This window comes from Barbus barbus (assembly GCF_936440315.1).
Source record: "Barbus barbus genome assembly, chromosome: 5".
Lineage (NCBI taxonomy): Eukaryota > Metazoa > Chordata > Actinopteri > Cypriniformes > Cyprinidae > Barbus > Barbus barbus.
This window is the reverse complement of record NC_136733.1, coordinates 35,992,444-36,019,045: the sequence shown is the minus strand read 5'-3', so window position 1 is coordinate 36,019,045 and position 26,602 is coordinate 35,992,444. Positions and strand designations below refer to the sequence as shown.

At 39.0% G+C, this 26,602-nt stretch overlaps 1 protein-coding gene and 1 pseudogene across 2 annotated transcripts in view; one reads left to right on the top strand and one right to left on the bottom strand.

Moving 5' to 3' along the window:
* The window catches only part of LOC306869969 (CCN family member 1-like), a 1,026,947-nt gene that overhangs the window by 286,730 nt on the left and 713,615 nt on the right, over positions 1-26,602 (bottom strand). The window lies entirely within an intron of this gene.
* Positions 8,801-17,932, top strand: LOC306869942 (myosin-4-like; annotated as a pseudogene). Its single transcript, XR_013785822.1, has 34 exons — positions 8,801-9,026; positions 9,198-9,416; positions 9,508-9,651; positions 9,737-9,893; positions 10,005-10,032; positions 10,133-10,244; positions 10,425-10,517; positions 10,653-10,716; positions 10,810-10,908; positions 10,999-11,102; positions 11,191-11,329; positions 11,450-11,568; positions 11,696-11,845; positions 11,930-12,100; positions 12,181-12,481; positions 12,602-12,672; positions 12,825-12,912; positions 13,010-13,127; positions 13,212-13,335; positions 13,439-13,575; positions 13,671-13,926; positions 14,016-14,258; positions 14,352-14,528; positions 14,724-14,869; positions 14,952-15,042; positions 15,127-15,516; positions 15,621-15,747; positions 16,120-16,238; positions 16,320-16,516; positions 16,600-16,783; positions 16,898-17,063; positions 17,144-17,268; positions 17,371-17,679; positions 17,795-17,932. The product of XR_013785822.1 is annotated as a myosin-4-like (transcript).

Sequence of the window (26,602 nt, the reverse complement as noted above, 5' to 3'; positions counted from 1 at the left end):
CTACAACAGTTGGTAACTATGGTGAAAGAAAGGGCACCAGGATGTGACCAGACTACAGAGGCCATTAAAGCAATGACACTATTGCCAGTGTGCCCGTTGTCATGCGCCAAGAATTTGCCATTACCACTTTGGTTCTATTAATACAAACAGGATGGCATCATTCTGTGTATGTCAGATTAAATATTTGCCAAGCCTCTTTTGTTGACATTTGTGATAAAGGTTTAATAGACAAGAACAGTATCAAAGAACTGAGTGGCAACGTTTACCTCTCTTCAGCTCTTTGTGCAAGAAGATTCCACCTAAATCATGTACTGGATTCGAAAGTTGTGTTTCTGAATCTGTGTGTGAACAAATGAAAGGACGGCAAAACTGGAATATCTGTTTAGATGTCAGTCCATTTTCTCCAGAGGAGATAAGCATCAAAACCAAGGAGGGATATTTGGAGATAACCGGTATGATGGCCTTTATATTTCTGGTTTTATTCCACCTAAAAAAATTAATAAAGCACCATGTAAAGTAAAAATAACCAGCCTATGCAATGACATTACATGATGCAGATCACATTTCCTAAATAATACTTCAATGTTCTTCTATCTCTTTTCTTTCATAGGTAATCACGAGGAAAGGCAGGAGAATCACAGATGGAAGCTTTACAAGAAAATACAAGTAAGAGAGCTTTTTTCCTTTCGAGTTTTCATAGTAATTTCTGTTGTATTTAAAAAATAATAACACAAGAATAACAGTTGTCATTTCTCAAAAAACTGAACCTAACAAAAAATTATGCAGTTTTTATAGTAGCTTATTGATGATTTTTTTTTTTTTTACACTATGCAGTTAAAAAAGTTAGTAAAAAAAAAAATGTTTATATATGTGCAGTAGAATATACCTATGAAAGATGTTGCATTATTTGTCTACCAGATAATACCTGTATGACAAGATGAATGCTATGTCTTAAAATCATATAAAAGCTACGGATATTCAATGAAAATTGTTTCCATTGTTTTACAAATAACTGATACATAAAAAAAACATTTCTGCAGGGCAAGTCGCGATGGCTGGCGTTGTTTATTGGTCAGGCATCGACCAATAAAATGTCTTCATTCGCAGCCCAGCCCCGCCCCCGGCTCTGAGCTCTCACGTCTGCATTTACAAGTGCACAAGTGAGTTTTGCTACAGGAATACCACAGAAGGAGTAGCAAAAGTCAAAGCACTAAGATTGGAAGTTGTACTGCCAGATCTGAGAGGTTGTAAGTGCTGACTTGAGGTTTTACAGCGAAACTGAAGTAAAACGCAAAAGCACACGTTTGTGTGTGTCATTTTGTTTATGTGAATGTCATTCTACACGTGTAACTAATCTGCAACTTCGACTTAAAAACACGGGTGTTTTGATTGTCTGTGTAATATGCAAATCGAAAGATTCAGCTTTTCAGATCAGAGCTGTGAGTGTAAATTTCAACTTACAAATACGAATGTTAATATGACAAGTTTTCACATTCAGATCAACAAGCTGTCGAGTTTTGCTACTGATCTACCTTCATACCCATTCTCCATCCTCTCCCCTCCTTGCTGAACGCGATCGATTTCGAAAGTGAAACCGATAAAACAGCGCACATAATAAAGCGATTGCACGCTTTAGCGAGCGTCAGCAACTGCACGCGATCACAGATTGTCTTAGGGTACACACACAGAAAGCTGCTTATTACTCATGTATCCATGTTTCTTTATCGCTCTGATGTGTCAATAGCTCCTGCCCACTAAAAGCTCCACAGATATATTTGCATACTACGATGATATATAAATGATATAGAAAAAGTTCAATAGATTTACAATTTATATAATCGCCAACATGTATTGTCATATCGCCATAGCAAGCAGTAATGATGAAAGTTTAATGAACACATTTGACTAGCTAGTTGATAAAACCAAAATCTGACCAAAAAAAAAAAAAACTAACAAGACTAACTAGTGCTAATGTTATGTTCCCCTTGCTAGTGCTCATTTTTACCTGCTGGGACAGGAATGCTCAAAAAAACTAAAAACAAACAAAAACAAGATCAACCTTGTATTAATGTTAAAGTCATGCACATAGTAGTGCAATAACCATTTCAAGCATTTTGTGTGGTTTATACACAGCAAAACAGCATGTATTTGACTGAAAATAATCATCTTGACTAGAATCATCAACAAGCTAACTGTAAAGATGGCACTGTGAATGATGATATAGTTGTCAACAAATGGGATGCTGCATTTTATTCAAAATTAAATATCGTAAATATCTACGATTTTGGCTTTAATAAGATTTTCCCAGGAAACCTGGCATCCTTCATGATTCCATTTTCCAACAGCAAAGCACTTGAATGCGACATGCTTTTAATCAGGACTTCTGAAATTGGCAATAGGAAATTTTGATAGCACACGAAGGCAGTATTATTCCTTATTTCCTTACAGGAATCCAGAAAATGCAGCTCACATGCATGTGGCATGTTTGAACTAGTTGATACAGGAAACCATCTAATAAAGAGGTTGATTGGCAAAAAGTATTTTATGTATATTGAAAATACAAAAATACTAAGATTAAATGTATTTAAATACAAAATACATTAGATTTTTTTCAAAGTAAATAGTATTTTGTAATTCAAATACATATTTGAAATACATGTATTTGAAATACTGCCCATCCCTGTGTGTACATTGGGGGGTGGGGGGGGGGGGGGGGGGGGGACCACTGCTCTAGATGGTGCTGCCTGGTATTTAAAGCTGTAGAGCTGACACCAGATTCTCTGTGCTTATAACTTCACACTACCATCCTGCTTACGTTGCCGGTCACGACACAGTCGGTTATGAAACCCAAAGCCTGCCTTATTTGGTTTCCTTCTTGGGGGGATCAGAAGTATGAAGGCAGGTTTCTCCTTACTGTTGCACCTTGACTATTTTTGTATGTGTTCCACAGCTTTCATCACATTACTCAGGAGCAGATTTCAAATGACATGTCTCAGGTAGCCTATACTTTGCACTGTAAGAAAAAACAACAACAACATGTTTTGCCAAATGCTCAATATTTTCCTTTCTTATATTACTTTTGTATGATTCAGTTATATCTTTAATATAAGTTGGCCAGAGGATGTATCCTCTGTTACTGAAATACCAAAATAATACCTTTTTAGCATCCATAATATGACAAAATGCTTCGGTAAGTAAGATGTGTGTTACTGACTGACATTCAAGCATTTACCTCCCATGCAAAAAATCTCCTGAAGAGCTCATTTGGTTTTAAGTTTTGTTTTAACTTTAGCATATGTTTATATATATATATATATATATATATATATTAATTGAAAGGCATCCAAAAATGACTAAACATTGCAGTGTTCATTAAGTTATATTAGATTCTGATATAAATATAAATGTTACAATCAAGTAGTGTAAACAGTTAATAAAAAACTGACAGTAAGATTTCCTGTGCTTCCTGTTTCAATGAGTAAGTGAAGCCTAATTAATGCATCATTGGTTTTACTTTACAGAGGCTGAACCTATTAAAATGGTTATGATGAGTGGTGTTAGTACATGCTAGATTAAATTAAGGGCTGGAACTGGGCCTGTAAATATACACCATATAACACAGTGGCATGCAGAACCGCCACTTGAGACCATCATTTAATTTACTGAGTGCACACATGGTGTACATGCCAAAAACATGGCCCAGGGAGTCTCCAATTACATGACAAGTCTAAAGCTAGTCGGGTGGAAGGATGGTGTTGAAATAGTGAGAATGCCAGGGAGCTCTGCAGTGGCCACTCTCCACCGTCTGTGGTATGAACAAGTGTAATGAGTAATTTATGGCACAATAAAAGTTTAGTTTGTCAGCATGTTCACATTTCAGTGTTACATGCACAGCATAAATGTGTGAACATATCTGTTATTATAAAGATTTCTGGCTGGTGATCTTTATTTATTTAATATTTAATTTATTTGTTTAATATTTAATTTATTTATTTATTTTTTATATTTTTTTTGGGGGGCGGGGGGGGGGGGGGGGGTATTCACCTAGTATACATCTTAAGCATGTTAAGAAGTTCAAAAAATCAGATAAGAAAGTGATCACACTTGTTTTTTATTTTACCAAAGATTGTTTCTGCCAGTTTTATTCACATTATATGAAGTAAGAGGCTGATTGTTTCAGGGCATTCATTGAAATAATTAAAACAAATTTTTCATTTTGGTTGCCTTTTAATTGGTTGCCTAACTTAGCTTGTGTCTCTTTTATTCACTTCCTACAGCCCTAACCCACTAAAAGCTATGCATGCTGAGAATGTGCAGGGCTCAGGGCTACACTCATTTGCCCTGCTATAAAAAATCAGGCAAATGTTATGCTAGTGTTGGTGTCAGTTTCTGCATGAATGAGGACATAAAAAAGTGACACAATTTTAATAATTTCGGCTCTGTATGCCACCAGAAAAGAATTAAAAATAAAACAATCAAGATTAAATTGAAGTGCAGGCTTTAAGCTTTAATTCAAATATAACATAAAATGCTTAGGAATTACAACCATTTTTAAACACAGTCCCCCCATTTTTAGGGGCTCTAATGTAATTGGACAAATAAATATAATCATAAATAAAATGTTCATTTTAAATATTTTGTTAAGAATCCTTTGCAGATAATGACTGCCTTAAGTCTGGAACTCATGGACATCACGAGAGACTGGGTTTCATCCTTTGTGATGCTTTGCCAGGCCTTTTCTCCAGCTCACTTCAGTTGTTGTTTGTTTGTGGGTCTTTCTGCCTTTAGTTTTGTCTTCAGCAAGTGAAATGCATGCTCAATTGGGTTGAAATCAGGAGATTGGCTTGGCCATTGCAGAATATTACACTTTTTTACCTTCAAAAACTCCTGGGTTGCTTTTGCTGTATGTTTTGGGTCATCGTCCATTTGTACTATGAAGCGCCATCCAATCAACATTGCACCATTTGGCTGAATCTGGACAGTACGTATATCCCTATACACTTCAGAATTATTCCAGCTGCTTCTGTCCCCTGTCACGTCATCAATAAACACCAGTAACACAGTGCCACTGGAAGCCATGCATGCTCATGCTATCACACTGCTCCACCCTGTTTACACATGATGTTGTATGCTTTAGATTATGAGCTATTCCAAGCCTTCTCCATACTTTTTTCTTCCCATCATTCTGGTACAGGTTGATTTCAGCCGTACAAAGAATGCTTTTGCAGAAGTGGTCTGGCTTTTTTACAGGTTTTTTTTTGGCAAAGTCTAATCAGGCCTTGTTTGCACTTTGTGGTGAACCCTCTATATTTGCTCTCGTAAAGTCTTCCCTTGGTTGTAGATGTTGACCGTGACATGTCTACCTCCTGGAGAGTGTTCTTCTCTTGGCTGTATGTTGTGAAAGGGATTTTCTTTACCATGGAGAGAATTGTATGGAGAGATCCTTTGACCGCATGATGTGGGTTCACAGCAACAGCTTCCAAATGCAAATGGCACACTTAGAATCAACTTCAGACATTCTACCTGCTTAATTGATGTAAAAATAATGAAAGAAATAGCCCACGGCTGTCCATGAAACAGCTTTTGAGTCAATTGTCCAAATACTTATGATCCCTTGAAAGAGAGAGAGAGGGGGGGGGGGGGGGGGGGGGGTACATATTAAAGAGCTGTAATTCCTTAACCTTTCCTCCAATTTTGATGAGAATATCATCAAATTAAAGCTCAGAGTGTGCACTTTAAGACCATATTATATAAAACTGTAACTTTATTGTGTTTTGGTCAGCAGATAAAATAATAAAAATTGTGCCTGTGTCCAAATATATATGGACCTAACTGTATGTTTCAGGGGGATGTATGTTGTGGTGATTGCTATTCTTGACATATAAGCCAGTTTTTTCCGTCACAAAATATCAAAGTAGTAATGTGTGTATATATATTATATACATATATATATATATATATATATATATATATATATATATATATATATATATATATACAGGTACATCTAAAAAAATTAGAATATCATGAAAAAGGTCAATATTTTTTGTCACTCATTTCAGAAAGTGAAACCCATGTATTATATAGATTCATTACACATAGAGTGAAATATTTCAAGCCTTTATTTCTTGAAATTTTGACTTGAAATTTTGACAGGCTTACAGATAATGAAAATCCAAAATTCAAAAAATTTTCTTGAAAAATCTCAGAAAATTAGAATATTACATAAGAGTAATATAAAAAGGATATTTTAAACAGAGATGTCAGGCTTCTGAAAAGTATGTTCATTTCTATGCACTCTACTTGGTTGGGCATCAATGCGCATCAATGCGGTGTGGCATGGAGGCAATCAGCCTATGGCACTGCTCAGGTGTAATGGAAGCCCAGGTTGCTTTGATAGCGGCCTTCAGGTCATCTGCGTTGTTGGGTCTGGTGTCTTGCGTCTTCCTCTTGACAATATCCCATAGATTCTCTATGAGGTTCAGGTCAGGCGAGTTTGCTGGCCAATCAAGCACAGTAACACCATGGTCAGTGAACCAGCTTTCGGTACCTTTGGCAGTGTGGGCAGGTGCCAAGTCCTGCTGGAAAATGAAATCGGCATCTCCATAAAGCTTGACAGCAGAAGGAAGCATGAAGTGCTCTAAAATTTCCTGGTAGATGGCTGCGTTGACTGTGGACTTCAGAAAACACAGTGGACCAACACCAGCAGATGACATGGCAGCCCAAATCATCACTGACCGTGGAAACTTCACACCGGACTTTAAGCAACATGGATTCTGTGCCTCTCCGCTCTTCCTCCAGACTCTGGGACCTCGATTTCCAAATGAAATGCAAAGTTTACTTTCATCTGAAAAGAGGATTTTGGACCATTGAGCAACAGTCCAGTTCTTTTTCTGATGTTGTCTCTGGTTCAGAAGTGGCTTGGTAGCCCTTTTCCTGAAAACATCTGAGCGTGGTGACTCTTGATGCACTGACTCCAGCTTCAGTCCACTCCTTGTGAAGCTCTCACAAGTGTTTGAATCAGCTTTGCTTGATAGTATTCTCAAGCTTGCGGTCATCCCTGTTGCTTGTGCACCTTTTCCTACCCAAATTCTTCCTTCCAACTTTGCATTTAATATGCTTTGATACAGCACTCTGTGAACAGCCACACCTTTCAGTCTGTGACTTACCCTCTTTGTGGAGGGCGTCAATGTTCGTCTTCTGGATCATTGCCAAGTCAGCAGTCTTCCCCATTATTGTGGTTTCAAAGAGCAAGAGATACCCGGAATTTATACTGTAGAGATGGTCATTAATTGAAACTCAAATGTAAATATTCTAATATTTTGAGATACTGATTTTTGACTTGCTGTGAGCTCTAATCATCAAAATTAAAACAAAAAAAAAACAACTTTTGAAATGTTTTACTTTACATGTAATGAATCTAAAATATATTAAAGTTTCACTTTTTAAAAAAAATAAGTTACAAGAAAAAATTAACTTTTTCACGATATTCAAATTTTTGACATGTACCTGTATATATAGAGGTACACATGTATATGTATATATATTACACACATATTTTAAGCAAAACAATTCACAAACTTTTGTTTAAAAAAATGGTTTACATTGATTAGGCATAAGATATGCTGTTAAAAAATAGGTATTTGTACATTATGGTTGCCAACTGTTAGTGCAACATAGTTAATGTGATGATTGCACGTGTGGTTATAACCTCGAAACTGATTGGTTACAAGTCATTGTCAACTACGTAACACGGTCAACATCTTCAAGACTCTTTGTTGTTAAATACAGGCCTGTTTTTACAGACAGGGTTTAGACTAAACCAGGATTAGGTCATAATTCAATTAGGACATTTAAGTCATTTTTATAAACGTGCCAGAAAAAACATTACTGGTGTGCATTTTGAGACAAAACAAATGCATTGATATATTTTAAGATGAGTCAATGCAAGGTTCTTTCAGTTGAAACAGCTCATATTTATATTTTTATTTTATATTACAGACTTATATTTGTATTATTATTATATTTGTACTTGTATTATTGGATTAGGTTTAAACCTTGTCTGTGAAACCGGGGTACAGTGTACTTAAAAATATATCACAAAGAATTAATATTGAGACTTGTTCTGGATATTAAATTTCCATACCTATTTCTGTGGCAACACTCAAGACTACATAACAATTACTTAAGAGGTTTTCTTATTAAAAATACTTATCTTGAAGTCAGAAAAAATCCATTATCCAGTAGCGATGCTTCTGCATAGTGATGACAAAGCCAAGCTGATCTACATATGTTCTACATATCTCCTTGACATTTACATTAAATAAGAACTAATCCATGTGTAACTAAGCCAGTCTTAGTCCATGCTGACTGGTGTATCATAATACATCTGCTGACATTGCATGCTTCTTTTGAGGCAATGTTGAATGTCATCAAAATTTAATCATTAACATCAATTAAATTGATTTATTAAACAAAAGTATCATATATATATCTAAACTTTACATTCATCTAAACTTCACAAAGAAAACAGTGAAACACAACTACAAAATTTATGCTCTGGAAGAAAAATAACATGCAGTACAGTAAGTTATTTCCATCTTCAGGATGATTGTCAGTGCCAAGTGTTTCAGCTGATCAATTCCTCGACTCCCATTTGTGCCATATTAGACATTAGTTAGTCGTATTTAGCTTCTGCTTGGCTGGCAGAAGAAATGCAATATAAGGCGGCATGGACAAGCCCTGAAGACTGTTCAGGAGGCAGCTGTGTTCGTGATTGTGGTGAGAACATTACTGACAGCTCTACTGCTTTTCATTGGTTGTATCAAATACACTTACAATAGATGATGATTAGATAAAAACATTTTTTCAGCATTACTAAATGTAGAGATATGAAAAGTGATTTCAGATAAATGTATGGTAATTACATTTTGCTAATTAGAGGAAAACAGAAAACAGAATGGTCACATGACTTTTAAATCTATTGCAGGGCTGCTGGAAAAACATCGCTAGTGGGAAAGAAAAAGGTAAACAATATTTGTGTTGGTAATAACTGAACAGCCATTTTTCATTTCTAATTCATGGACAGTTATTTTTGACAAGTAGTAGTGCAAATGAATTGCCTGCAAAAAAGTGTACAGTGATGAGGTTGTCTTGTAAATAAGAAATAAAATAAAATGATCCTCTCTTCACTGCAGTAAACCGCAACCATGAGTACGGACGCAGAGATGGCCCTTTATGGCAAGGCCGCCATTTACCTACGTAAGCCTGAGAAGGAGAGAATCGAGGCTCAGAGCAAACCATTTGATGCCAAGTCTGCCTGCTATGTGGTTGATCCTAAAGAGCTGTACGTCAAGGGAACAATCAAGAGCAAAGACGGTGGCAAAGTCACTGTCATTGTGAATGACACTAAGGAGGTGAATTTTCAACATTTAGACTAGATGCACAGTACATTACTTTATTACGTTTAATTTATTTTCTGGCATATTTATTGAATCAAATTTATAGGAAAGAGTTGCTAAGGAGGATGACGTCCATCCAATGAATCCTCCCAAGTTTGACAAGATTGAGGACATGGCCATGATGACCCATCTCAATGAACCCTCTGTGCTGTATAACCTCAAAGAGCGTTATGCTGCATGGATGATCTACGTAGGTTCTGAAGCAAAGTGAAACAGCATTTAAGTTCATTTTTCTCAGTATTGTTGCAATCTGACTACTTCTCTGCTCATTTCAGACCTACTCTGGGCTGTTCTGCGCTACTGTGAACCCCTACAAGTGGCTCCCAGTGTATGATGCAGAAGTGGTGGCTGCCTACAGAGGCAAAAAGCGTATGGAGGCCCCACCCCACATCTTCTCTGTCTCTGACAATGCCTATCAGTTCATGCAGACTGGTAAGATCTGATTTAGAAGACCTGAATTATATATTTGAGTTGAAAGTTAAAATTAACATTCATAGTAAAAAAAAAAAAATTCCTTTAACATTATTACCTTTGAATTTACAGACAGAGAGAACCAGTCTGTCCTGATTACGTACGTATCTAGCCTGCTATTAGAGGTGTTGAGAGAGGTTATATTTTGCTCTTGTTGAACTTCTACATTTCTTATCATAATTTTTCTTCTCATAAACCAGTGGAGAATCCGGTGCTGGAAAGACTGTGAACACCAAACGTGTCATCCAGTACTTTGCCACAGTTGCGGTTCATGGTGACAAGAAGAAAGAGCAGGCTGCCGGCAAAATGCAGGTATGAGATACAAAACTATGACAATTATATTACTCTGATAGATATTAAATATGAATGCAATACAATACAAATACAATACAAATAAATAAATATATGATACAGTATGTGAATTTGTAAATGTCTGCAAACAGTGATTACACATACAAGAGAAAATAACTAAATCCCCTTCAAATATCACAGGGTTCTCTTGAGGATCAGATCATTGCTGCCAATCCTCTGCTTGAGGCTTATGGTAATGCCAAGACTGTGAGAAATGACAACTCCTCTCGTTTTGTAAGTTAATCAATTTTATATTCAAACATACTTTAGAAATATTTAGCTTAGCTTTAAGTTTTTTCTATTTTTTTTTTTTTTTTACGTTTTAGTAATACAGTACAGGAAGTCAAATGTTAATTTTAATTTAAACAGGGTAAATTCATCAGAATTCATTTCGGTACATCAGGAAAACTGGCTAGTGCTGATATTGAGACATGTAAGTGAACATGATTTAATTTATCCATCCTGTACATTTGTCTTTGTCTGTCAGTCTTTAGATGATTGTGACTCAAGTACATTCTCTCAACAGATCTGCTGGAGAAGTCTAGAGTGACATTCCAGCTTTCAGATGAGAGAGGCTACCACATCTTTTACCAGATGATGACCAACCATAAGCCTGAGCTGATTGGTAGATGCACATATTTTATTTAATATTTACTTTTATTGTACAGATAATATTGTAAAATTCTATTTAATAAATGCTTTCTGTATTTTACAGAAATGACGCTCATCACCACCAACCCATATGACTTCCCTATGTGCAGTATGGGTCAGATCACAGTGGCAAGCATTGATGATAAAGAGGAGCTGGTTGCTACTGATGTGAGTCAATGCTGTTTTTTTTTTTTAAATAACATATTCAATATAAATATGGCTGATCATAGAGCTCATTCTTTTCTGAAATTTCCAGACTGCTATTGACATTCTGGGCTTCACTGCTGAGGAGAAGATGTGCATCTACAAGTTCACTGGAGCTGTGCTCCATCATGGTAACATGAAGTTCAAGCAGAAGCAGCGTGAGGAGCAGGCTGAGCCTGATGGCACAGAAGGTGAGACTAAATAACACCAATGTGTGTGACTACATGCAGTGCTTTGATTTGAGAGAGCCACATTTCTATTTTCATAAAAAACTAAAGTTTCTATTTTTTTTTCCAACTTTTAAATTGCAGAGGCTGACAAAATCGCCTACCTTCTGGGTTTGAACTCTGCTGATATGCTGAAGGCTTTGTGCTATCCCAGAGTAAAAGTCGGAAATGAGTTTGTGACCAAAAGTCAAACCGTGCCACAGGTGTGTAGTAATATAAGTAGTAACATTTCCAGAATGTCCTTTGTGTTTATCCTGAAAATCATGATTGAATCTGAGTAATTATAGCAAATTAGAAAGTATTGAATAAAAATTCACTCTATTCTTACAGGTGTACAACTCTGTTAGCGCCTTGTGCAAATCTATCTATGAGAGGATGTTCTTGTGGATGGTCATTCGTATCAACCAGATGTTGGACACAAAACAACAAAGAAATTTCTTCATTGGTGTGCTGGATATTGCTGGCTTTGAGATCTTTGATGTAGGAATCTTTTATGTTTATCTCTCTTTATGGCAAATTGAGTTACATTCAGCAGTCAGTAAATGATCTTGTATCTTTCTCCAGTTCAACAGCATGGAGCAGCTGTGCATCAACTTCACTAACGAGAAACTGCAACAGTTTTTCAACCACACCATGTTTGTGCTGGAACAAGAGGAGTACAAGAAGGAGGGCATTGTTTGGGAGTTCATTGACTTCGGCATGGACTTGGCTGCTTGCATTGAGCTCATTGAGAAGGTTTTTACTGGTTTATGAACGTATTAATTTCCGTTTTCAAAAGTATAATTTTTTAATAATAAATATTATTTTATAAACAGCCCATGGGTATCTTCTCCATCCTTGAAGAGGAGTGCATGTTCCCTAAAGCTACAGACACTTCCTTCAAGAACAAGCTGTATGATCAGCATCTTGGCAAGTGTAATGCTTTCCAGAAACCAAAGCCTGCCAAAGGCAAAGCTGAGGCCCACTTCTCCCTGGTGCACTACGCTGGAACTGTGGACTACAACATTTCTGGCTGGTTGGACAAGAACAAGGATCCACTGAATGAGTCTGTTTTGCAGCTTTACCAGAAGTCTTCTGTCAAACTGCTGGCTACTCTCTACCCACCTGTTGTTGAGGGTAATGAAAAACTGGTGTTAATTAAATTGTGTTAATTAAATTAACCAAACATTGATTTAATTTAGCACTTTCTTCTGGTTATTACATTATGTGTCTTCCTTTGTCTCTTCATCTGCATAGAGACCGGTGGTGGCAAGAAGGGAGGCAAGAAGAAGGGTGGTTCCATGCAGACTGTATCTTCTCAGTTTAGAGTATGTGTCTTTCTTTGAGACCAAATGGGAATAATTATGCAACTGAGAGCAGTGACTGTACATCAGCTTGCTTGACTCTAATTCTGATAAATTATATATCAACAAATGAGACAACGTGACTAAGAAAACTGTAACTTTTCATGATTAAACAGGAGAACTTGGGCAAGCTCATGACCAACTTGAGGAGCACTCACCCTCACTTTGTGCGTTGTCTGATTCCCAATGAGTCCAAGATTCCAGGTAAAGTAATAAAGGGCTCTCAGATATTCTGGCATTAATACAATATTTAATGCTTTTATTACGTTACCAAGCTCACTATCTAAACTGTTCTTTATAGGTCTCATGGAGAACCACCTTGTTATCCACCAGCTGAGGTGTAACGGTGTGCTTGAGGGCATCAGAATCTGCAGAAAGGGCTTCCCCAGCAGAATCATCTATGGTGACTTCAAGCAGAGGTAAAAGGGACCACATGAAAACACCATTTTCTGTATGCGGCTCTTAGTCAGAGTATAAGATGCACTTTGATTGATCTTCAACAGATACAAGGTGCTGAATGCCAGTGTAATCCCAGAGGGACAGTTTATTGACAACAAGAAGGCTTCTGAGAAACTCCTGGGATCCATCGACGTTGATCACGACCAGTACAGATTTGGACACACAAAGGTTCATATTTTGCTCTACAGCATTTAAAACATTCAATAATCATGGTCTATTTTTTATGCTCATTCTGTTTAAATCAATATCTTTTGATTTGTTGTGAATTCAGGTGTTCTTCAAAGCTGGTCTTCTGGGTACTCTTGAGGAGATGCGTGATGAGAAACTGGCCGCTCTGGTTACAATGACTCAGGCTCTTTCCCGTGGTTACTTGATGAGGAGGGAGTTTGTGCAGATGATGGAGAGGAGGTGAGGAATGTCATGGAAAAAAAGATAATATCAATTATGCCTGTGTGAATGGTAAATAATGATAATTATGGCATTTAATAATGAATTATTCTTAGGGACTCCATTTACACCATCCAATACAACGTTCGCTCATTCATGAATGTCAAACACTGGCCATGGATGAAGGTTTACTACAAGATTAAGCCTCTGCTGAAGAGTGCTGAGACTGAGAAGGAGTTGGCAAACATGAAAGAGGACTATACAAAATGCAAAGAAAATCTTGCCAAGGCTGAAGCAAAAAAGAAGGAGCTTGAAGAGAAGATGGTGGCACTGATGCAAGAGAAAAATGATCTGCAGCTGCAAGTAGCATCTGTGAGTTTACCTAATTGAATTAACTGAATTTTGGCTCCATTAAAATTAACAATATGGTTTCCAGTGATAGTGATGTATTTTCCAAACAGGAATCTGAGAATCTCTCAGATGCTGAGGAGAGGTGTGAGGGTCTGATCAAGAGCAAAATCCAGCTTGAAGCTAAACTCAAAGAGACAACTGAAAGACTGGAGGATGAGGAAGAGATCAATGCTGAACTGACAGCCAAGAAGAGGAAACTGGAGGATGAGTGCTCTGAGCTGAAGAAAGACATCGATGACCTGGAGCTCACCTTGGCTAAAGTAGAAAAGGAGAAACATGCCACTGAGAATAAGGTTGGAGATTAAGATGGTTTAAGATTAGATTAATCTTTGTTTCATATGGTGATACGGAATATAAAATGAGATTATTTGGAAAAAAAAAAACAGGTCAAGAACCTGACTGAAGAAATGGCAGCTCAGGATGAGAGCATTGGCAAGCTTACAAAGGAGAAGAAAGCCCTCCAAGAGGCACATCAGCAGACCTTGGATGATCTTCAGGCAGAGGAGGACAAAGTCAACACCCTGACCAAATCCAAAACAAAACTTGAGCAGCAAGTTGATGATGTGAGTCATCAAAATTAGGTTACACTTTGAATATATGTATAATTTTTGTATTTTTCATACCATGAGTAGAAGTAGTGACTAAATATTAAAGACAGAAATGCATTAAGTGTATCATTTGTCACGTTCAAATGATTCATATAATAATGGTGATAATAATTAATACACTTAACCTAATACCAACTTGAAATTGCTTAGCTGGAAGGTTCCCTTGAACAAGAGAAGAAGCTCCGCATGGATCTTGAGAGAGCAAAGAGAAAGCTTGAAGGAGACCTGAAATTAGCCCAAGAGTCCATCATGGACCTGGAAAATGACAAGCAGCAATCTGAGGAGAAGATGAAGAAGTAGGAAGTTTTTGTAAATTCTTATAAAAATAATGGTTATCATGTATTTCAAATCATTCATTGCTTCCCCGTTTACACACAGAAAAGACTTTGAAACAAGCCAGCTGCTCAGCAAGATTGAAGATGAACAATCTCTGGGTGCTCAACTCCAGAAGAAGATCAAGGAGCTTCAAGTATTTCTTGAGTTTTTGTTTTTTTATGCTGTTAAAGGCATGGGTAAAATAAAGACTAATACGGTTTCATTAATGCCACCGTAGGCTCGCATTGAGGAACTGGAGGAAGAGATTGAGGCTGAGCGTGCTGCTCGTGCCAAGGTTGAGAAGCAGAGAGCTGATCTATCCAGGGAACTTGAGGAGATCAGTGAGAGGCTTGAGGAGGCTGGAGGAGCCACTGCTGCTCAGATTGAGATGAATAAAAAGCGTGAAACTGAATTCCAGAAGCTGCGTCGTGATCTTGAAGAGTCCACCCTCCAGCATGAAGCTACGGCTGCTGCCCTCCGTAAGAAGCAGGCAGACACTGTGGCCGAGCTGGGAGAGCAAATCGACAACCTCCAGCGTGTCAAGCAGAAGCTTGAGAAAGAGAAGAGTGAATACAAAATGGAAATTGATGATCTCTCCAGCAACATGGAGGCTGTTGCCAAAGCAAAGGTTTGATGATTGCTTCTTAAATCTTTTCAAGGAAATACAGTATATCAAATATGGTTAATAATAATTAATAATAATTAACACTCAAATGACTTTGGTGTTTACAGGCAAATCTTGAGAAGATGTCCCGCACCCTTGAGGACCAACTTAGTGAAATTAAGTCCAAGAATGATGAGAACCTTCGACAGATAAACGACCTCAGTGCTCAAAGAGCAAGACTTCAAACTGAAAATGGTAACAATGGAAACAAAGTCTCAAAATTACTTCTTTACCAAAATGCCTTAACAACAAAAAATATAAATACAAACTTATAGTGGCAAAATTGTTTATATACTAGGAGCAGTACACTTTAAAGAGATAATGGATATGCAACTCTTCTTAGAGGGATTTAAGCATGTTGTGGTTTAGTGTAATAGAGTCAAACAGAAACTAGACTGATATCAGTGCACTAAAATAAGTGCAAGTAATCCAAGTAGTTTATCCACTGTAAAGAACTGCCTCTGCACAGAAAAACATAGCTTCTTTCATACATTCATAAAGATATATACCATTTTCTCCACCACTGTTATGTCTTACCAATATTTTTGTAAATGTAAATCTCAAAAGGTGAGTTTGGCCGTCAACTGGAAGAGAAAGAGGCTCTGGTTTCTCAGCTCACCAGAGGCAAACAAGCTTTCACTCAGCAAACTGAAGAGCTTAAGAGGCAGATTGAAGAGGAGGTTAAGGTAACACAGCAGAATCAATACAAACAAATACATGTCACTTATTATACAAGAAAGCTTATATTATGTGACTTTGTCTCCTAGGCTAAGAACGCACTGGCCCATGCTGTGCAATCAGCCCGTCATGACTGCGACCTGCTCCGTGAGCAGTTTGAGGAAGAGCAGGAGGCAAAGGCTGAGCTGCAGCGGGGAATGTCAAAGGCCAACAGTGAAGTTGCTCAGTGGAGAACCAAATATGAAACTGACGCCATCCAGCGCACAGAGGAACTTGAAGAGGCCAAGTATGAACATAAGATCTGATAAATACTTGTTCAAATGTCAAAAAGTTTTAATTTCAAAATGTAAATTTACAAATTCATAACAGGAAGAAGTTGGCTCAGCGCCTGCAAGAGGCAGAGGAACAAATTGAGGCTGTGAACTCCAAATGTGCATCTCTGGAGAAGACCAAACAGAGACTCCAGGGTGAGGTGGAAGACCTCATGATTGATGTGGAGAGAGCCAATGCTTTGGCTGCCAACCTTGACAAGAAGCAAAGGAACTTTGACAAGGTAAAAACAAAGAGTCATACTGTGATATGATATTCTTTTCAAAACAGTTGTGTCTGCTTTTTTTTGGCATGCATTAAGTTAAACAAACGTGGTCTTGATATGTCTCCATTAAAGGTCCTGGCAGAATGGAAGCAGAAATATGAGGAAGGTCAGGCAGAGCTGGAAGGTGCCCAGAAAGAGGCTCGTTCACTCAGCACTGAGCTGTTCAAGATGAAGAACTCTTATGAGGAGACTCTGGATCACCTGGAGACCCTCAAGAGAGAAAACAAGAATCTACAGCGTAAGATTGAAACATTAAAAAGTAAACATATGATTAATGAATGCCAATAATGATACAGATTATATTTTTCCTTTCTACAGAGGAGATTTCAGATCTGACAGAGCAGTTAGGTGAGACTGGTAAGAGTATTCATGAGCTGGAAAAGGCCAAGAAGGCAGTGGAGACTGAGAAGTCTGAGATTCAGACCGCCCTGGAGGAAGCTGAAGTGAGTATACTGAGAATAATATGTAATTCTAGCTAGAAGCATTATATTGTGTTGTCAATGCATATTTTCAATCTGAAATGTAAATGTTTTTTTTTTTCATAGGGTACCCTGGAGCATGAAGAGTCCAAGATTCTCCGTGTCCAGCTTGAGCTAAACCAGGTCAAGGGTGAGATTGACAGGAAGCTTGCAGAGAAGGATGAGGAAATGGAGCAGATCAAGCGGAACAGCCAGAGAGTCATTGAATCCATGCAGAGCACTCTGGACTCTGAGGTCAGGAGCAGGAATGATGCCCTCAGAATCAAGAAGAAGATGGAGGGAGACCTTAATGAGATGGAGATTCAGCTGAGCCATGCCAATCGCCAGGCTTCTGAGGCCCAGAAACAGCTCAGGAACGTTCAGGGACAACTCAAGGTATATGACTTCTTTTTGGCTTTGAGGCACATTAATATGTTTGTATAATCTAACCTATGCTAAGTAAAGGCCAACAGGAAGCACATCAAAAGCTTACTGTAATGATATTGTTCAGGATGCCCAACTGCACCTTGATGATGCTCTGAGAGGACAGGAAGACATGAAGGAGCAGGTGGCCATGGTGGAGCGCAGAAACACTCTGATGCAAGCTGAGATTGAGGAGCTGAGAGCTGCTCTGGAGCAGACAGAGAGAGGCCGCAAAGTGGCTGAACAAGAGCTGGTAGATGCCAGTGAGCGTGTTGGGCTGCTTCATTCTCAGGTTAGGGCATGTTGTTTTTAAAATTACATTTAGGAAATTGAGGGCATCATTCAAAATGTTCAAACTGTTCCTTTCCATGTTGCAGAACACAAGTCTCCTAAACACCAAGAAGAAGCTTGAGTCTGACCTTGTTCAGATCCAGAGTGAAGTTGACGACACTGTACAGGAAGCCAGAAACGCAGAGGAGAAGGCCAAGAAGGCCATCACTGATGTGAGAAACGGCAGCTGCCAAATGATTCACAAAACACTTGTGTACTTAAAAATGTGGATCTAATATATATCTATATTATTGCAAAAGGCTGCAATGATGGCAGAAGAACTCAAGAAGGAGCAGGACACCAGTGCTCACCTTGAGAGGATGAAGAAGAATCTGGAGGTCACTGTGAAGGACCTGCAGCACCGTCTGGATGAGGCTGAGAATCTGGCCATGAAGGGAGGAAAGAAACAACTCCAGAAACTGGAGTCCAGAGTAAGATTGTCTTTATCGGATGTTCTCTTTAATTCTGATGTTTACAGTCTTGATGTGGACAGTATACAGTGTCTAAACATGTCTAAACCTTTAGGTTCGCGAGCTTGAGACTGAAGTTGAAGCAGAGCAGAGACGTGGAGTTGATGCTGTTAAAGGTGTCCGCAAATATGAGAGGAGAGTTAAGGAGCTCACCTACCAGGTACAAAAAAAGTATTCGGTCACACTTTATCTTAGGAACTAATTCTCACTATTAACTAACTATAAGCTATGACTTTTGCCTCCTAATTTGCTGCTTATTAATAGTAAGTAGGATAGTTCTTAAGTTTAGGTATGGGATAGATAGGATTAAGGGCTCTAAAATGTGGTCATGCAGAACAAGGTATATGTGCTGTACAAGTACTAATAAACAGCCAATAAAGTGTTACCAAGTGTTTTAAAAGTCCAGGTCACATTCATCTGATTATGTTCTAGTCTGATGTATGTTCATTATCTGCAGACTGAGGAGGATAAGAAGAACATTAACAGACTGCAGGATCTGGTTGACAAGCTTCAGCTGAAGGTCAAGGCTTACAAGAGGCAGGCTGAAGAAGCTGTGAGTACCTCATTTGAGATCTATAAACACCTTGTAAACATTTGGGATCATCTTCTCCTAATATACTTGTGTGTGGATTTGCAGGAGGAACAAGCCAATACTCACCTTTCCAAGTTTAGGAAGGCACAGCACGAGCTGGAGGAGGCTGAGGAGCGTGCTGACATTGCTGAGTCTCAGGTCAACAAGCTCAGAGCCAAGAGCCGTGATTCTGGAAAGGTAATTTTTCTCAAATGATTTTCAAAACTACTTTAATTTGAAAGTTTTTATTTTTTACCATAATTTGTTCTATTTATATTCATACTGATTTTTTTATTTGTGTACTTTTTTTTCAGAGCAAAGAGGCAGCTGAGTGAAAACCTTGACATTCAGTGTCACCAGCTTCCACTTGTATCTGAAAATGTGCAAATGCTCAATAAAACATTACAATCATCAATTTCTCTTTGATTTCCATTGCTGTTATTTTTGTTGTATTTTCCATATGGTAGTGTTGAGGGATTTTCTAATGCTCATTACATTTAATTTATTTTCATATTTGTTTCATTCAATGAGATTGAAGTACAATTTACCACTTCAACAAACAATTTTATTAATACCCACAACCTTCTTTGTCTAATGCTTGTGAGTATTGAACCATTACAACAATGAGCTTTTGCTAGCCCATTAATCACTACAAAAGCATCTTCCACTAATTAAATACTTCAGTAATTACTTTCAAAAATGCAACCTTGGCATTTTCAATGAGAAAACTATGGCAAACTGAATAAACTGGTTTAACATGTTTCCAATTCGTCCAATTTATTTTAGCCAAATGTGTGTTTAAAAAAAAAAAGTTGTTGAAGATGCTTTTTAATGTATAGTAAGCCTAATCAAATATACAATTTCATGAATTATTAAAATAAAAATGGGTTGTAGTTTAATTAGCATGACTCTGATAGAGGCTGATGTAAGAAATGCATAAGCTAATACATTATTTCTAGTTTAATCAAGATACTTATCAAGATTAAAAAATTAGTCATTTGAAATACCCCAAAATAGCCAGACAGAAGACACCAATAGAACTCCTACTGGTGTTCACTGTTCATTACGGGAGTGCCTTAAATAAATCCTTACTGGGAAAGGTCGCTACCAAAGGCATCTGTTGATGTCAGCACATGCTCTCATGGTATGTGGCTGTGTCAGTTTCATGTAATAAAATAAGCCTGGATTGGATTGGATCTTGGTGGACTAACATAAGCAAACTTTCCAACTCCATCAGATAAAGATGCCAGGACAACAGCCAAACACCTCTTAGAGGAAGCAAGAAGAAGTCATTTGGTACAAAGCCCAACTTTTCATTGGTAAAAATGCAGTTTCTGCCCTTCACCCACCAACAGATTGATTCGTAACAGCAATGTGTAGTGCATCATCTTACACAAACTCAGCTGCTAATTCCCGTGAGGGAAGAGGCAATAACACTGCTCTGAGTCTGGGCCCTGCAAGGGTGAGACAATAACAGATCAACCTCCATTCTGAGTCTCCGGCCTGCAAAGGTGAGACTGCAACATATCAACCTTTTTGTTAATCTTTCGTCCAGAGAGACTATAACAGATATCCATTCTGAGTCTACCATCCAGAGAGACAATAGCAGATACACCGTTCTGAGTGTCCGGCCTGCAAGGGTGAGACACTAGCAGATACACTCCCATCCCGAGAGTCAGAAACATCAACATTTTGAGCCTCTGGCCCATGCAGGAAGAGGCAATAACGGATACCAAGTCTTGAATCTCCAGCTTATGAGGCAGCAACAGGTATGACCACGTTCTGAGTCTCCAGCCTGTGAAGAGAGAGAGATATTCTACGTGTCTAGACAGATAAAAGCGGATTGACCAAGTTCAGAGTCTCTAGCCTAGAGAGGAAGAAGATAGCATTGGTAGCTCTAGTTTAAAGTAGATTTAAACATTAAACATTTAATTAAACATGTAAATAACAAAACTTCACAAATTGTAGCTGCACTGGTCTAATGAAATGATAGCCACGCTTCATACAGATGTATTTTGCTGTTTATTTGTCTCTCTCTCTCTCTCTTTGCAGTAGACACCGTGAAAACTACAAGAAATAAAACATATAATTTTCAAAATATGCATTTCTCTCAGTCCTTTTTCTCAGTCTCTCATTCAAATGTCAGCTAATATGCAAATGAACATGTGCGATAAATCTGAATCCAATGACATCGCTATTAACACAACATCGTTTTACATAAACTGATACAAAACAACATTATACACAAATGCAACATATTTAAAGATGAATTACCGTGTGCGCCCTCTTAGACCATGCAGATAAAATCTTTTCCAGGTTCTGCATCATTAGTGTTTTTCTGCTTACATGTTAGTTCAACCCATAATGCAATGGTCCCGCGCTCAACATGTGACCTGTTACGCATTTCTTTCTTAAAGAACCCTTAACTTTAAACATTTCAGTTAAGTATTTCAAACGATGAATGAACTAAAATGAATATGAATATACAATTAAACATGTACAACTCTGAAAACATGTCTTTGACAGATACACTCCCACCAAGTTACTGTAATTTATGATAAACTTCATGTAAATGTTATGAATAAATTTAGTAATTTCTTAAACCAAATATTAGGACCACATATTTGACTCTTGGTTCAAGACTACCAAATTAACTTGTGACACTTAAAAGTCTCAAGATTAGAAAACACATCAGATTTAATTGTTCTCTACGAGTACCACTAATTTATGAATAGGACGTTCAAGAATTGATGGATTAGTCAGTCGTTGACCCTTTTTCCCTAACTTCCTATTTCCTATTTGAATTTTGGCCTTTCGCACCAGTCCATCTTCATCTGCACAAACATCAAGCACTCGTCCAAGTCTCCATTCATTGCGGGGAAGCTCTTGCTCCTTGACAATGACAACGTCTCCAACCTTTACATTTCGTTTTGGAGAGTGCCACCGTTGTCTGAGGGTGATGTTTGCCAGATATTCCTTCCTCCATCTACTCCAAAATTGCTGTGTCAGATATTGTACTCTGCGCCACCTTTTTCTCGCATACAGGTCCTCTCGTGCAAATTTCCCAGGTGGAGGCAGAGGGACCGAGGATTTCATGGTGAGTAAATGGTTTGGGGTAAGTGGCTCTAGCCCTCTGGGATCATTGATGGTATCTGTGGTGAGTGGACGGCTATTTATGATTGACATGGCTTCATAGAAGAAAGTTCTCAAGGAAGCATCATCCAGTCTTCCTGCACTCTGAGAAAGGACCGAGCTTAGAACACTTCTAATTGTTCTGATCTGCCTTTCCCAAACCCCTCCCATGTGACTGGCATCAGGTACGTTCAAAATGAAGTCACATTGCTTCTGGGATAGGTAAGCAGTTAATCTCTCCTTGTCCAATTCTTCCAAGGCCTTTGTCAGCTCGTTTTTTGCCCCAACAAAATTTGTCCCTTGATCCGATCTAATTTCTCTTACAGCTCCACGGATAGCTATAAAACATCGCAAGGCATTTATGAAGGCATCAGTGGTGAGATCTTCCAGCATCTCTATGTGGACTGCCCTTGAGGAGAAACAGGTGAATATGAGACCATATCTCTTATGCTCTTTCCGCCCTTGCTTGCAGAGAAATGGCCCAAAGCAATCCATCCCACAGTAAGAGAATGGTGGAGAGGGGTCAACGCGGTTAGCAGGTAGATCCGCCATCATCTGTGTCTCTGTTGGCCTGCGAGCTTTCCTGCATGTAACACATTGCTTAATGTGGTTTGCCACAACTTTGCTGCCACCGACAACCCAGTAACCATTTGCTCTCAATTCATTAAGGGTCTGTCCTCTGCCTTGGTGCTGAGTCTTTTCATGGCAGTAATCAACGATGAGGCGGGTAATCACGCTATCTCTTGGAAGGACTGCTGGGTGCTTTGAGTCAAGAGGTAAGGAAGCGTTCTTCAATCGCCCTCCCACCCTGAGAACACCCTCTTGCAGTACTGGGTTAAGTTGGAACAACGGATGACTATGTGGCAGTTTGCCATGTCTCAGTATTTGTATCTCATCTTTGAAGGCATCCCTTTGTGCCAATTTTACAAGCTTGATGCTGGCATTTCTTATGTCTTCGACATTTATGGGTTTAACTGCTTTGTCTCTTGCTAATTGCTGGATTCGAGCGACAACTTTCAATGCAGTGTGCCATCTCGAAAACCGATTAAACCTCTCCATAAAATTATCTTCATTTGCTACCTTTGTTTGTAGCACTTGCATCGTTCTGATTTCAGGATCACCAATCAGAAGCTCTGGAGTCATATTTGATGTGACAATTTCTCTTTCCCAGAGAAACTTGGGTCCAGTGAGCCAATTCGAACTGATTAACTCAGACACCTTGAGGCCCCTGGAGGCATGATCTGCAGGATTTTGTTCGGTGTCTATATAATGCCACTGTGCAGGATCAGTGCTTTCTCTGATTCGTTGGACTCGATTCGCTACGAAAACATGAAACCTACGGGCTTCATTGTTGATGTAGCCTAAGACTACCTTTGAATCGGTCCAAAAATATTCTTGGTCAATTTTGAGCTCCAGCTCCTCCTTTAACATGCTACTGACCGCTGAAGAGATCACCGCAGCTGTTAACTCAAGTCTGGGTATAGTCACGATTTTGGTGGGTGCAACCCTTGCCTTGCCAATGACAAAGGAGCAGTGCACTTTGTCTTCACTCAACACTCGAATATATGAGCACTGACCATAGCCATGGCTACTCGCATCTGAAAAGTGATGGAGTTCGATCCTCTGAACAGTCCCTAGATGTTCAGGAGTAAAACATCTTGCAATCTGGAGATTTTGCAGATTCTTCAATTCATTTAGCCAGCTAGTCCATTGTGGCATTAACTCTTTTGGAAGTGGATCATCCCATTCAATGCCCCTTTGGCACATCTCCTTTAGTACTTTCTTTCCTAATAGAAGGAAGGGAGCCAAGAAGCCTAATGGATCGAACACAGATGCGACTGTTGAAAGGATTCCTCGTCGCGTTGCTGGTTTTTCATCCAGAGTCACTTTAAACGAAAAGGTATCACTATTTACACTCCATTTTACTCCTAACACCGTCTGGACAGGGAGTTCATCAGAACTAAGCTCAATATCCTGAACACCACTGGCTTGCTCACTGACAGGGATAGACTCCATGACCTTTCTGTCATTAGAGATGAACTTGTGTAGACGTAGTTTCCCCTTTGCACACACATTTCGGGCTTCTTGTACTAGTTTGATAGCTGCGTCCACATTTTTCACACTAATGAGCCCATCATCAACATAGAAATTATTTTTGATGAAACTGGCTGCTGCTGGATACTCTCTTTCGTTTTGACATGCAAGATACTTCATTCCATAATTCGCACAGCCAGGAGAGGATGCTGCTCCAAAAAGGTGGACTTTCATGCGATACTCCTTTGGCTCTGAGTTTGTATCGCCATTTTCCCACCACAGGAACCGTAAGTAATCTCTGTCTTCCTGACTTACATGGAACCTGTGGAACATCCTTTCTACATCACAAATAACGGTGACTGGATATTTGCGAAACCTGCAGAGTACCCCCGTTAGCCCGTTAGTGAGATCTGGTCCAGTTAACAAGTGATCATTTAATGCGGTGCCATCATATTTGGCAGAGCAATCGAACACAACTCTAATCTTCTCTGGTTTTCTAGGGTGATAAACCCCCTGGTGAGGAATATACCAGACGTTTCCTGCCTTGGGTTGGTGTTCGGCTCTCTCTGCATCACCATCCTTGAAGACATCTTCCATAAATTTAACATAATCACCCTTGAATTTTGGGTCTTTTCCAAATTTTCCTTTCAGACGCTTCAACCGCACCAGAGCCAGCTGCTTATTTTCAGGTAACTGTGGGCGTGTCTTAAAGGGGAGGGGCATTTCAAGGTGTCCCTCTGAGTTCTGGTGAATTGTCTCATTCAGAAGTTGAGTGAACTGAATATCATCTTGTGATATGCTCCTTTCCCTTGGATTTGTATCTTTAAAGTCTGATTCAAGGGCTCTGATGACAGAGGTAGGTGTCAGTATTGGGATTTCCTTAACAGATACACGATGGCACAGCCCTGTAACTTCAGTTGACTTTGCAATCCTCAATGAACAGCCAACTATGCTCCACCCCAAGTCTGTCCTGACGGCAAATGGTTCGTCATCACCTCCTGTGATGACTTGGCGTGGCGCCAAAGCTCTTGAGCAATCGTAACCTATCAGGAGTCCGACTTTACAATCCAGGAGCGTTGGGATTTCCTGAGCAATTTCATTCAGATGATTCCACCTTCTAGCGGTTTCAGGAGTTGGAATGTGGGAACGTTCAAGTGGGATGAAGTCTCTGGTATAGGCAGGTGGCAAACTGATTAAGCCATGGGAGGAAAACCCCCTAACTCTGAGCCCACTAACTCTTTCACTTTGAACAACAGAATCCTTTCCCATCATTGTGGTAAGCTTTAACTTGACTGGCTCTGAAATTGTCCCCATCCTCTCACATACCTCTTGATCCACGAAGGTGTTGCTGCTCTGTGTATCCAGAAGGGCATAAACTAAGGTCTCTCTTTCAGGAGTGGAAGTTGAAGAAATCCATACAGGCACTATCATCGATGTACTCCCACCATCACCACTGTCTATGCAACAGGAAAGGGAAGACGTGTTTTGTTCTGCTTGCATAGCATGAGAGAACGTGACTGCTGCAGAAGAAAAGCGGTTTTCATGAAGTGGTGTTGGATGATGTTTCTTGCATATACTACAAGTAGCTTTACTCCTGCAATCCTTTGAGTTGTGTCCTTTCCTAAGACATCCAAAGCATAGATTATTGTCTAATATGAACTTTCTTTTGTCCTCCACAGACTTATTGGCAAACGTTTGGCATTTGTGGATGGAGTGGCTTTCCCCACAACACCTGCAAATGACTGGGTTTGAAACTGAACTCACAGTGTTGACTTTATTGGATCCGTTTAAATCCACTGAGTTGCTTACTCCAACACTGTATGTCGTTGACTCTATTCTTGATTTTTCTGGTGCTTTCACATTAGTGATGAATGCATTAGCCTTTGAGCGCTTAACTTCTCTAGATGACTTTTCTTCCGAGAGCTTCAGGGCGTGAAAGGAGGTTACAGGGTTGCATGCTATTTCTGCTTCTTGCGCCACAAAATCAGCAAACTCTTTGAAATTAGGGTATTCCTGCAATTGCCTAAGCTGCATTGTTACATGCCGATTCCAACGAGACGTCATCCAGTCAGGGAGTTTTTGAAGCATTTTCTGATTCTCCTCACAGTCATTTAACACCTGAAGCCCTTTAATGTGTGGCATGGCATTGCTACAGGCTGTCAGAAAATCACTGAATTGTCTCAATTTAACTGACTCTCTCGAGCCAATCTTTGGCCAGTTATTCAGTTTTTCTCTGAATGCACGCTGGATTACAAATGGATGGCCATACCGAGAATGCAGTGCTTCCCATGCTTGATCATAGGCTTCATCGTCCTTTCTGTAGAAGCTTCCTTCCAATACAGATTGTGCCTCACCGCTG